Source organism: Protopterus annectens, chromosome 3.part0, assembly GCF_019279795.1.
Source record: "Protopterus annectens isolate FY-2018-M chromosome 3.part0, PAN1.0, whole genome shotgun sequence".
In the NCBI taxonomy this organism is placed as follows: Eukaryota; Metazoa; Chordata; order Ceratodontiformes; family Protopteridae; genus Protopterus; species Protopterus annectens.
In genome coordinates, this window is record NC_056731.1 from 1,949,002,491 (window position 1) to 1,949,016,372 (window position 13,882).

General features: G+C 41.2%; 1 protein-coding gene across 1 annotated transcript in view; it reads right to left on the minus strand.

The window, feature by feature from the left end:
* Window positions 1-13,882, minus strand: part of SETD2 (SET domain containing 2, histone lysine methyltransferase) — a 3,532,865-nt gene that overhangs the window by 815,543 nt on the left and 2,703,440 nt on the right. The window lies entirely within an intron of this gene.

Here is a 13,882-nt window from a genome sequence, read left to right on the forward strand (position 1 = left end):
ACCGGCGAACGAACTCTAGAAGATGTACTCGGAGCCGATGACATGGGCTCTGACATCTTCGACCCCTTCGAAGACTTAGAAGCCTGGTCAGACTTGTCCAAGGCCTCTTGGAAGGCAGGCTTAAGAAGCCCCCTATCAATAAGTTTCCTGCGTCTATCTGTCATGACCCTCCCACTGAAGGAATGGCAAATAGAGCAATCCTCTTGCAAGTGGAGAGGGCCAAGACAGTAGAGGCAGGAAGTGTGGTTGTCAGTGATGGACATTTTCTGTCCACACTGACACCTTTTGAAACCAGACTTGGCTTTTTCAGACATAACTTAAAGAGAGGTATTTAAAGTTTAAGTTTAAAAGAATTTACTGTTAAGTAAGCGTAGGCCCCAAAGGGAAACCTATAACAAAACTAACTATAATATACACACAAACACACTATAGTATAGAAATATAAAATATCCACAAAAAACTATAGGAGAATAATAACTTTTGAAAGAAGAAAAAGAAGAAAAAGAAGAAAAAAGACCATCTTATCTGTCTAACAACTAAATCTCTGGTCCGAGCTCTCTGTAGCGATGTGACCTGTTGTAGCGGCAAACTAGATCTGAGTAATGGCAGGGAGGATTGTGGGTTATAGCCTGGTCTCGAGCTTCTCTTAGATGCAGAGCTTTGCTATGCGGTGCCGACTCGGAGCCGAGGATCGGCTCTGAACCCGTGTGTAAAAACTAACGGCGAGATTGAACACTCTCACATCACCATCCCATACATACACTGATTGCACACAAACTTAAAGAGCTCAGAGTTAATAGTTCTGTGAGCAGCTGAAAAGAAAAAGTACAGTTTTGTACCTACCATAAATGTAGATGTCCGATAGGTATGCATCTGCAGTCATCACATATGGGTTGTCCTGCCTCAGGCAGCCCTTCGGTCTGCCGGATTCCAAAGTCTGGGTCCGGCGTCGGCTGATGTCGCCCTTTCCCCGACGTCACAGCGCCTGGGGTATAAAAGCGTCAGCTGACGCCATCTTCCTCAGTTTTTCTTGCCCCAGATTCCAGGTGCCCTCTAGGAAGGCTAAATTTGGAAAAATGCAATAAAAAATCCAAACATTTGCAAAAATATATATCTATATATATATATATATATATATATATATGTATGTAAAAACAAATACACCATAACAGATCTCCCCCAGCTAGCTAATAGAGAGGTAAGCACCCTAGGAATACCACAGAGGGGAAGGAGGGAGGGTAAACCTGACTGCAGATGCATACCTATTGGACATCTACATTTATGGTAGGTACGAAACTGTACTATGTCCTTCAAGGATGCATCTGCAGTCATCACATATGGGTTGAATACCATAGCCAATCTGGGGGTGGAGGTACTAGGAAAAGGATGGTGTAGCTAAGATACCCTGCAGGACAGCCGTAGCAAAGCCTGCTCTGGATCTGGAATATAAAGGTAAATTGTAATGCTTGACAAATGTATGCACGGAGCTCCATGTGGCAGCTTCTAAAATGTCTTTTGTAGCCACCCCTCTTAAGAAGGCTGTGGAGGTGGCTGTGGCTCTCGTAGAATGAGGTCTAATGTTAGCTGGTACAGTCTTTCCATGAAATGAGTAACAAAAGCGGATGCAATTTCCTATCCATTTTGAAATTGTCTGTTTGGAAATTGCTTTTCCTTGAGTACCAGGAGCATATACTACCAGCAGCTGGTCAGTTTTTCTGAAACCTTTAGTTCTGTCCAAGTAGTAGCGCAACTGTCTATGAATGTCCAGGGTGTGCAGCAGTTCCTCCCCTTTGTTTTGTGGATTTGGGAATAAGGTAGGCAAGTGAATGGCTTGATTCAATGAAACCCTGGATACCACCTTTGGCATAAAAGTAGGATTAGTTCTTAATGAAACTCTGTCCTGGTGAAAAATAATAAATGGCTGAACTGCCATCAGGGCCTGCAATTCCGAAACCCTTCTTGCTGAGGTTATTGCCAGAAGGAAAGCAGTCTTCCATGAAAGGTACTGTAGATCTGCAGATGCTGCTGGTTCAAATGGAGGCAGTGTTAGTTTTTCCAACACGTAGTTAAGGTCCCAAGCAGGCAGAGGTGGTTTCCTAGGAGGTTGGATGTTTTTAATTCCTCTTAGAAACTGTCTTAGGAGAGGATGAGAAAAGACAGGTGGATCAGTATTGTACTCTGCTGAAATTGCTGAAGCATGAATCTTAATAGAAGAGTAAGACAGCCCATTGTGGAACATTTCTGCCAAATATTCCAGGATATGTGCCATGTTCATCATTGTCGCATCTAGGCCCTTTGTGGTGTTCCAGATGAGAAATCTTTTCCATTTTGCTGAATATGCCTTCCTTGTGGAAGGGCGGCGAGCTTCCATAATAATATTCTTCACACTCTGGGATAGCTTATCCTGAGGAGGAGTCAAGGTATTCTCCACGCTGTTAGTTGCAATGTTTTCAGGTTGGAATGTAGAGTTTTGTATCTGTGCTGTGTCAGTAAAAGTGGCCATAGAGGTAGGGGCCATGGTTTTGTACGTGACATGCTCCTTAGCAGTGGGTACCAGTGCTGTCTTGGCCAGTCCGGAGCTATCAAAATCACTTTTGGCTGCTCTGCCCTGATCTTCAGTAACACCTTGGTCATTAATGGAATAGGAGGAAATGCATACACTGTCAGATTTCTCCAGTTGAAAGAGAGGGCGTCCACTTTCCACGCTTGTGGGTGGTATGTCCTTGAGCAGAATTTCTTCAGTTGATGATTGTGGGGGGATGCAAATAGATCTATGTCCGGGCTTCCCCAAGATTGTGTTATCTGTTGAAAAATGTCTGGGTGCAGCATCCATTCGTGTGCATCCATGATATTTCTGCTTAAGCTGTCCGCCAGTGTACTGTCCTTCCCTGGCACAAACTGAGCTTGTAGCTGTATATTGAGTTTCAAAGAAAGATCCCATAGATTCATTGCCAGTCTGAAGAGAGGGTACGAATGGGTACCTCCTTGCTTGTTTATGTACCACATGACTGTGGTGTTGTCTGTCCTTATTAGTAGATGGCCTTGATGCAGAAAGAGTTTGAAGGCCTCGATTGCATGTATCACTGCTAGCATTTCTTTTTGATTGATGTGCATGCGTAGCTCCTTTCGTAACCACTGTCCTTGGATACCTCTGCCCTCCATGTGTCCTCCCAAACCTAGGTCTGAAGCGTCTGTTGTAATAGTTCGGGAGATTTTTGGCTTTGTGAAGGGCAACCCTCTGATGGACTGGCTGGCCTGAGCCCACCACAGAAATTCCTTGTGAAGGCATGGAATGAGTGGGATTAAAGTTTCCAAATTGTGACTGTGCTGAGTCCATAAACTCCTTAGGTACCACTGTAGCTTTCTCATATGTAGCCTTGCTTGTGGAATCAAAAGAATACAGGATGCCATGTAACCCAGGGCCTGCAGGATTTTCCTTGCAGTCAGCTGGGTTTGTCTTGTCAGATTCTTGAAGTAATCCGGTAGTTGACTGTTTTTCTTCTGTGAGATAAGCCATTTGGGTGGTTGTATCTAGATCCGCACCCAGAAAGGTTATTCTTTGGGATGGGACAAGTCTTGATTTGTGCATGTTGACTGTATATCCCAAGGCCTGTAGAAGACTGATGGCATAATTTAAGTCCTTTATCAAAGTTTGTTGGTTGTCCGCTTGTATAAGGCAGTCATCCAGATATGGGTAGATTTGAATCCCCTGGAGTCTGCAGTGTGCTATTACTGATGCCAGGCATTTCGTGAATACTCTGGGGGCAGTAGATAAGCCAAAGGGCAATGCTGAGAATTGATAATGCTCTGACCCTGCAAGAAATCTGAGGTATCTTCTGCAACTTTGTCTGATAGGGACATGCAGGTATGCCTCCTTGAGGTCTAGAGTAACCAGCCAAGACCCCTTGCCCAGCATGGGAAGGAGTTGCTGTAGAGTCAGCATTTTGAATTTTGGCACAATGAGATAAGTATTCAGTACGGACAAGTCGAGAATTGGTCTCCATTGGTGCTCTTTTCTTGGAACAAGGAATAGCCTGGAGTAAAATCCTTGGCTTTGTTCTGAAATAGGAATTTTTTCTATGGCTTTCATTTGTAGTAAGTTTGAGATTTGTTTCAAAGCCGCTGCCCTTTGATTTGGTGGCAGACCTGGCATGCCTTTTCTTTTTGGCAATGTGTGGAAATGGAACCTGTATCCGTTGTCTATTATTTGGAGTGTCCATTTGTCTCTTGTAATGTTGTGCCAATTTCTTGAGAATAAAGAAAGCTTTTCACCAAAGGTGCTTCTAATTGAGCCCTGGTTGGCGGAGTCAAAGCAAAGTCATTGAGTTTGTCCTTGTGCAGCAGTTGCAGGCTGCCTGTCTGGATTGGAGGTTGCCATTGACGGCCTCTGTAGGAGCCCCTAGCTTGCCCTCTACCTCTGGCACGCCTGTTCCTGCCCCTTTGAAATCTTTCTGTGTCCGGAAAGGACCAATTCTTGGAAGGCCAGTTTCTGCTGAATCTAGGCGGTTGGACTTGAAGAAAATCCTTAACTGTTTGTACAGATTTTGCCTTTTCCTCAAATTTCTTTAGGACGTCTTGAGCAGTGGAACCAAATAACTTTTGCTTTTCCAGTGGAGGATCCAAAAGCTTAGCTTTAACATGTTCTGGCAGAGATTGTTCCTTCAGCCAAGCATGCCTGCGTATGACAACACCTGTCATTGCTGACCTACATGAAGCTTCCAATGCATCATAACCACACTGCAAGAAGTGGTTGCTAACCTGCTGGGAGTTCTGTACCAGATCCTGAAGGGATTTACGGTCAAGGGGTTCAGAAGAAGACAATTTCTTATGCATTTCTTCTAACAAATACTCTTGATACTGCATCATGTGAAATTGACAATTTAATGCCCTCATAGCAAGAGTGGCAGAAGTATACACTTTTTTACCCCATCTCTCTAATGCCCTGGACTCCTTTGCAGAGGGGAGTGGGTTCTTAGTAGTAACAGCTGCAACCCCTTTAGGGCCCTGTGAAATAGTTTCAGGGTCAGCAGAGTGGGCCTTATAAAGAAAATTATGTGTGTCCGGGACCCTGTAATACCTATCGGGCTTAACAGGGGCCAGAGGCAGAGTATCAGGGGTCATACTAGAGTCAGAATATACATCATCAATCACATTTAAAACAGGAGAAATAGCCAAAGGTCTATGCTGAGGTAAATGAAGAAAAGTTCTTAGTCTTTTCCTGGAATCAGAATATTCCTGGCCCTGCCATTTGAAATGCTCTCTCCCAAAGGAAAGCTCTTCAGGAGGGGAGGCCAAGGGAATAGATTCCTCTGCATCCGAATCCTCGTAGGCCGAATAAGCCTCCTCCTGGTAGTCTGAGTGATCCGAGCCAACAGAGGCCTCCTCTGAGGAAAGGGGATCAGGAGGATCCATCCTGGGCCTTTTGTCTAGAGGGGGTTCGGAGCCCCTGTCCGGATGAGGCTGAGAGCCCCTAATTAAGGAGATAAGGTCCTCTGCTAAAGTTAAAATCTGTGAACTAGGAGAAGGTCCCTGAGGAATAACTCTGGGAGGCATGGCTTTAGTGTGTTTTGCAGCTTTAGCCCTGGTGAAGGCCTTAATAGACATGGATGCAGGAGGCCTAGCTGCACCACGTGCTGGGCTAGCTTTGTCTAAAGGTATGGTGTCGGAAGATTCCAAAACACCAGTTTTGGAAGGCAATTCTGTAACCGACTCGGTAGGAGCCTCCGGGGCCGAGGCTGTCGGTTGTATTATTTCAGGGTTCGGAAGTTCCAAGGACTCTGTATCAGCAGAGAACGAGACACTCGTGGTAGGCCTAGCCGCGGTTTCAGCCGAAACCGCGGCCTGCGTGTATCGGTCCTTGTCTTTCTGTTTCTTAATTAAATGAGATGTCGGGGTTTCCGATGGCATTTTGTAAGCAAAACTATCCCCAAAAAACTCTTCTGCGAACTCCGACTGACGTCTAAGAGTGCGTCGGTTGAAGGAAGCGCAGGCTGAACAGGCCGAGACGTCGTGGTCTGGGCCTAAGCAGGGAAGACAATAAGAGTGGAAATCCTTATGAGGTACTTGTTTCCCACAAGTTAAACAATTATTAACTTTTTCTGACATCGGCTGAGGCAAGAAAGAGTCCCCAACGGGGTACTTAGCTTTTGAAGTCTTCGGATAGCGAATTTACAGGAGCTGGCTGACCGGCACTTGCGAACTGCTTCTTCTTCGGGCACCACGCGGCAAGAAAGACAGAGGAAGATGGCCTCGGCTGACGCTTTTATACCCCAGGCGCTGTGACGTCGAGGAAAGGGCGACATCAGCCGACGCCGGACCCAGACTTTGGAATCCGGCCGACCGAAGGGCTGTCTGAGGCAGGACAACCCATATGTGATGACTGCAGATGCATCCTTGAAGGACATCTGGATGTCTGGCAGAACTCGTGTATTAACAGTAGTTGTCCAACTGTCCACATTAATAGGAGTTACTATCAGTGGTCTGCTTTGTGGATCAGTACTTGTTCTCTGCTTTTCGTCATCTCCTTTTGCTCTCCAGGTCGATTCCAACATCCTTTGAAGGGAAAAAGTTTGCTGGTGATTGCATATTTCAAAAGAAAGAAAGAAAGAAATAACTGTTCCTCCAGGTGCAAGTCTGGCAAGACAAAAGAGCAGTGGTGACAGAGAGTCACCCTGAATATCACCATTTGATTTTTATCATCTCTAGGATAATAATTTGTCCTTTATCGTGGATTAACTGCAATGTGGTTTGCCGCTGTTTCATGTCCAGTGTAATGTAATCAATCAGTGAAGGGTGTATACATTTGTAAGCATTGTTTTATCCATTAATGTGAGATGCTGTTAAATGTTTTTTGTAGTCTATCCATGCCATACTTGGATTATTCCACTTTTTACAATTCTCCATAATGACCAACAACAAATAATCCTTTCTTCCATATGAATTTTTTGGTACCCTTTTGTTCTATTGCAATGATTGAGTTTTTTCCAAATGACTATAAACTCTGTCGGCATCATTTTCAGTGCATATTTTATACATCGTCAGAAGGCATGTTATTGATGTGCAGTTTTTAGGATAGCTTGCAGGTTCACTCTTACGGAGGAGTATAATTTTTCCTGATGTTAACCAAGTTGGGTCTATTCAGGGTGCGCATATAAATAGTTCTTACTCGTGGCTAAACCTTCATGTAAAGATGTTAATACTGTTAGCCAGAAGTTAAGTACTGCATCTGGACCTGGGGTTTTCCAATCAGGAGCTTTTCCTAACTTTATTTCAACTTATCTGGCTGTTAAAAAAACTAATTTCATATCTTGTACATCTGAATTAGTTTCTTCTTTTGCTCCTTCAATCCATTCATCATCTTTGGTATGTTTCAGAGGACCCTCATAGATATTTCTCCAAAATGGGTCTATTTATTCTTTTTTAGTGGTATTTCTATTCACTTTGTCTTGTTTCCCAATTTTCTATAAAACTTTTTGGGTCATCAGTAAGTTGCTGATTATATTTGTCTCCATATCTTTAAAGTTTTTCTGCCTGTGCTGATATTTTTAGTTTATTTGCGACAGTGCACAATAGATCCTCATTTGTTCTAATATTGCACATGGCTTTTATCACGTCTATTTTTCTGAGCATTTTTGTTGATCTGTTCCCCTTTCTGTTCAACAGTGACAATTCTTGTCTTAACTGCTTTATGGTTTTCTCTATTTGTTCCTTCAATTATGGCATTTCATTTCTCTCCTTCCTTTCTTTTACTGCCCTGTGTTTTTGTGGTAAGACTATATGTTATTCATTTAGCTGCATAGTAATATATCCTATTTATTTCTGCTGTATCACATGAATTCCTATTAATAGTCTATTGCTGTGTTCATTTGTTTTATCAAACTTCTAACATTTTGGGTCTTACTGACTTTTTGTAATATATTTCTTTCATTAATCTGAATATGTTTATCCACGTCTGTTAAATCAAGCAATTGATCGTGTAATTTTCTTCTAAACTAAGGGCACTTTGTTTTCCGTTTCCTGTGGACATTTTATAGAAAATTCCAGAGCATCTTCCTGTGCCATATTTTCTTCAGCTTTATCCTGCATCATCTGTTGCTCTTTGACTGCATCAGAGCTGCCACAGTCTCCTGTTCCTTCCCTTGCTCTGCACATCCAACTGAACTAATGTACTAGTTTCCTGCTGAAGCCTCAAAGTATCTTTATATGGCAACTAATCAGATGCTTCCTGCTCCAGTGGTTTCTCCTAAATTTTGGAACTCATTGTCATGCTGTGATGGCATCAGATTTAGATTTTCTACATTAAATCCTTCACTTCTTGGGTAATCCATAACTTCAGTTTCTATTTTTTTAACTTCTCCATTTCTAATCCTCTTTTCTACTTCCCCCTTTATTTTTGGTATTGTAAAATGTTCCATATCCAATTGTCTTTGCTTGTATTTCTCTTCAAACATCTTTGTTGCTTCATTGTATTGTACTGATTAGTTTTGCTTTCTCATTTGCATAAATATTGAATCATACTCAATCTTTTTCATTCCCGGGTCCATGTTTCTTCTTCAGATGTCTCCTGCTCCTCCTTTCTCTGGGAACTTATTGTTCTATTACGCTGTGATATAATGTGTTAGACTTTCTACACTAAATCCTTCACTTCATATGTATTCTATAACTTCAGCTTCTATTTATTTAACTTCAACTTTACTAATCCTCTGTTTCTCATTTCCCCTTTGTCATACCTTGCAGCCTATTAGAGCAAGAAATCTGGGCAAAACAATAAATAACGGGAAGAAAAGCCCAAAAATATGGGCTATTTTTAAATATTGTTTTTACAAACATAGAAAGTTGATCGAATTACAGGTCTTGCATTAGCATGAATTTTCTGAAGGGTATGAAATCTGAAATGTAAATATTTAACTTCAATCCTCTATGATTTGTTAATGATTTGCCAGAAAAAAACCCACAATGTTTATGAGAAAGACTAAAAATGTGACAAAAATCTGGACATTCTTTGAAAATGTGGACAGTTGAGAGGAGTGGCCTTTGTGATCTTATTTTTTTCCATTGTGAAAATGTTCCCTATCTGGGTGACTTTGCCTGTATTTCTCTTTAAATATCTTTGGAACTTTTTTTGCACTGATTAATTTGGCTTTCTTCTTTGCATAAATATCGCTCCATATCAGATCACCTTTTCTTTCCCATCTCCATATTTCACTTGTATACCTTTCAAAAATCACTAGATTTTGTCATTTACATCTTTGCACTTCCTCGTTCACTTCTTTTTCCAAATGGCCCAAGGTTTCTTGGTCTATACAACGTTTTACATAAATGTTTTGTATTGGTGAACACAAATTTTTACTTGAAGCTTCTGACAGGTTTTTTTGGTGCAAGTGTTTTTCTTTCCTCTAACTTCTCTTAATCTTTTTGTATAAGTTATGTCAGGAAATTCTGGGCTTCTTGCACAATAGCAACAATACATAATTTCTTTCGTAACCTCAATAGCCCACTCTATCATCTTTCTCTCTTTTTTTGGCCGGTCAGTTTTTGTGTTTTTTTGTGGACTACTACTTCCTTCTACAACAGTGGGGCCATCCACTCCCTAAGCCTGACCTATCTTCATTGTAGAAATGTTTCTACATCTTGAGGCTTCTACACATTTTCTTTCCAGTCCTGGTACCAGTGAACCTAGCAGGACTGGGCATGTTTTTATCCTGGGACTTGTGTAGTGGTTAGCCTCGTCACCTCACAGCAAGAAGCTCTCTGATTTGATTCTCAACTAAGGTGCCTTCTTTGTGCAGTCTGCATGCCCTCCCTGCGGTCAAGTGGGTTTCCTCCAGGTGCTCCGGTTTCCTCCCACACTCCAACAACATGCACCAGGTGGATTGGACGCACTAAATCGGCCTTAGGTGTGTAAGTGATATGGATGAACTACCATGGCAGTGCTAGCACCCCCCCTGCAGTGTAAACCTTTGCTCAAGGTGATTTTCACTGTTAAACTGAAACCCCAACCCCATGTGAAAAATTGGAAAAAGGAGTTGATGATGGATTGACTTGTGTACCTAGCTGTCTTATTTGTGAACCTACTTCTCTCCATGATAAAGCCTATATAAAATAGTCGATATATCAGGGTCACCAAAGAAAAATAAGGTCTGACTAACAAGGCAGATGCCACATATTAAATAAAGTAACTTTAATAAAATGAAAAACAATAAAACAGATGATCGCTTTCACGCTCAAGGCACTTCTTCAGATCTAACTCTAGAGATAAAAAAAAACAATTTGAAAAACAAAGTAACCAATGAATTACAACCGACAGGATCCAACCAATCATGTCACTCCCTGGAATGTAAACTTAGCAATCTGAGCACTCAGTACAACTTATAAAGGCACGGCACCATTGAGATTAAGTGTCTTATTGGCTTGCAAAGTTACAATCCATTTCATTTCTGCAAGCTCAATCATATGAACGATATAGCCACTTCTAGAACTTATAGTGACCAACTGCAAGGCCATAAATGAAAAAAACATACCTTGGATTGCAAGAAATGTAGGTAGGAAGGACATTCAACTGATTGCCAATGCATATTAAACATAGAGCTGTGCTATGGGCCTAAAGTGAAGAATAATTTGAGATTTAACAGGATAGGAACATTTCCCTGCTATTCCTGCAAAGCTTGCAATTTTGAGAACATTTGTACATCCTTTTGCGGGTACTGAGCATACCCTAGCCTTTATGCTAACTGCCACAGTTTCAGCTTAGTGTATATATAGCAGTTGGCAGATGTTGCCCCCCCCTCCTTTTTATGCGGCCAAGACTAACAGACTGTTTAAGGAGAGAATTTTAAAACATTAGTGACATATGCACTGGCAATCAGTCGAATCCTCTTACTAAACATATTTTTGCCATCCGGGGCATGTTTTTTCATTTATGGTTTTGCAATCGCTCACTATAAGTTATAGAGGTGGCAGTATTTGTTCATAAAACTGAGCTTGCAAAAATGAAATGGACTGTAATGCTGCAAGCCAATAATGCACCTGGTCTGAATGGTGCAGTGCCTGTAACCATAGCCGGCCTTAGGCATAGGCCAACTAGGCAGCCGCCTAGGGCGCCTCTCTAGCAGGGGCGCTTTTCCAGTATTTATTTGGTGTAGGTAGACCAGGATGGGGGCATCAAGTGGTGTGGTGGGGGGCGCCGTGGAGCCCTTTTGCCTAGGGCACCAGTTGACCTAAGGCCACTCCTGCCTGTAACACCTGCACTGAGAGCTCTGCGACTGCTACATTGACACTCCAGGGAGTGATTTGATTGCTCTGATCCTGTTGGTTGTTGCAACTCAAATGGTTAATTTGCTTTTTAAATATATTTTGTATCTCGAGAAGTAGAGCTAAAGAAGCATCTTTAATATGACAGTGCTAAATCGGTTGTTTTTTTTTTTTGTTTGTTTTTTTTAATTTTATTAAAGTTGCTTTATTTAATATGCTGGCTCTGCCTTCTTAGCCAGACCATTCTTTTTCTTTGGTGTTTCATACTGTGTTTGGAGTTGAACTATCTGCAGTTTCATTTGCTTTGTTCAGCTTTTTTGTAAAAACAGGGTCCACCTCATGGAGGTACTCACCAAGTCTTAATTAATTCAGTTCCTGCAATATTACTTTTCTTTGCTTACTAATCTTCTCTCTCCATTTGGATAATTTTATCTTTTTAATTTCTTCAAGTCTTTTGGGTTTCTAATCCCATGACAGGAATGGACCCCATTCTTAAGTCAAAGTATGATTAAAGTTCATGTAATTAGTATTTTTTCAGTTATTCTTGTTAGCCAGAACTGCTGCTCTTAGCACCCATAATGTGCCCAGTAATGATGACTCCTGCAATTCATATGGAGTTACATGCATTGGTAACATATGCAAGTATAACTGAACATTTTGTTTTTATAAGACCCGTTACTCCTGCTACTATTGGAATTGTCTGGGTATCCTTCTTCCACATTGCCCTCATTTCTGCTTGCAAACCCAAGTATTTTATAACTTTGTCTCAATGTATGTAAGACACTGTAGTCACTGGGTGTAACAATTTCAAAGGATCAATGCTACTTTTGTCTTCTTTTCATGGACTGCTATAGCCGTTTTTCTCATCTATTTTTGAAGTGTTGGTAAGGGGTGATCCCATGTGATATAAACGTCTTCATTTAATAATGCTTTGTGGCTCATGTTTCCAGTGCTTTTCAGATACTACAATATTATAATGTTTGCATAATCCCCAATGCAACAGCCTTGCCACATTATTATGCCTTTCAGTACAGTCCTTCTGCCATTAGTTTATCACAACCAGTAACAAGATGTGCAACTGTTTCCAATTCTGTTTAACAAAACATATATTTGTCCGTTTTCTCCCACATATTCAACACATATTCAATAGAGTTTGTAAACCAATGTGTGCATAGTCCACTATCTTGGGCCACCAATATTAACCGTTCAGCTTTTGATTTAAATTCACCTCTCCTTAACCATTTCTGTGTTCGATCTTGATCAGCATGAGGTTGTTTCAAGATTTGTCTATACTTACAACTGTATTTATGCATTTTTCACAATTCTTGCCTTTTCATCTGATCTTTCATCTTATAATCTTTATTTTGTTTTTTGGCACACTTGCTACCTGATTATCTACTTCTGGTTTGATTTCCATTCCCACTTGACACCTATATGCTTCTGCTAAACTAAGTAGGGAAGTTGTCAGACTTATTCTCCTCATGTTTCAAAACTTGTCACTATGCTTTGATCTTTTGAGGTCAGCAGGTATGTATGCAGTCCCACAATTTCAGATCTATTCAAGTAATCAATTTTGAAGAGGCCCATACCGCCTTCCAAATGGGGAATATATAGTCTTGGTATGCACTGATGTTTATAAATCATTTGATGAGCATGAAGCATCCTTCTTGTTTTCCTGTACAACTGATCAAACACCTTATGGGGCCAGTCACTTCAAAACTAAGTTAGAACAGGAAGAGCAAATTGGTTTATAGCTTTGCTCCTAGATGTCAACGCTGTTTTCAGGATTAATTCAAGTCTTCTAAAATATTCCTTACTAAGTTTTATTCACATTTGTTCCTTTTTTTTGTGGATCCTTCATCATTTTCCAAATATTTATACATTCCCTCTTGCTCAAGTTCTTTTATACCACATTCCTGTCTCAAACTGATGCTTGCTTCGTGCTGTAGGTTTCCTGCTTTAAAGATTGCATTTGCATATTTATCAAAACTAAATGGCATTCTTACATCTTAAAAACGTTTTCACTGCTTGTAGCTGGGCTCCTCATCTGATAAACTATACAGATTTAAATCATCTACAAAATAGAAGATGAGAAGTCTTTGCACTTTGTTGTTTTCTGGAAGCCAATATGTAGCCATGACCTAATCTGTTAAGTCGACAGCTTAATGGGTTAAGGGGCAAGACAAAAAGAGCAGCTGTGACAGTCACCCTGGAATATCCCCCTTTGAATCTTTACCCCTGGAATAATAATTTCTCCTTTACCATGGCTTAACTGCAAAATGGTTTGCTACTGTTCATGGTTGCTGTAATGTAATTGATCAGTGTAGGGTGAATCTTATACATTTTAAGCACTCTTTTATCCATGAATGTGTGACAGTGTCAAATGTCAGCACAGTGGGCTTGCCAAAAACAACTGTTAGGTGCCCCAAATTGACATCAGCCGTGGCTTGGGCGCCCCACAGCTGTTGCAGCATTTTTTGTGGAGAGGTGGGCAATGCAACATGGTTCACCGGTACAGTGTGTGTGTGTGTGTGTGTGTGTGTGTGTGTTTAGCATGGGTTGTGTAAAAAAGAATGATGTAGCATGGCAGGGATGATACCAACCCTCCTAAATACATTGACTGTGAGGTGCC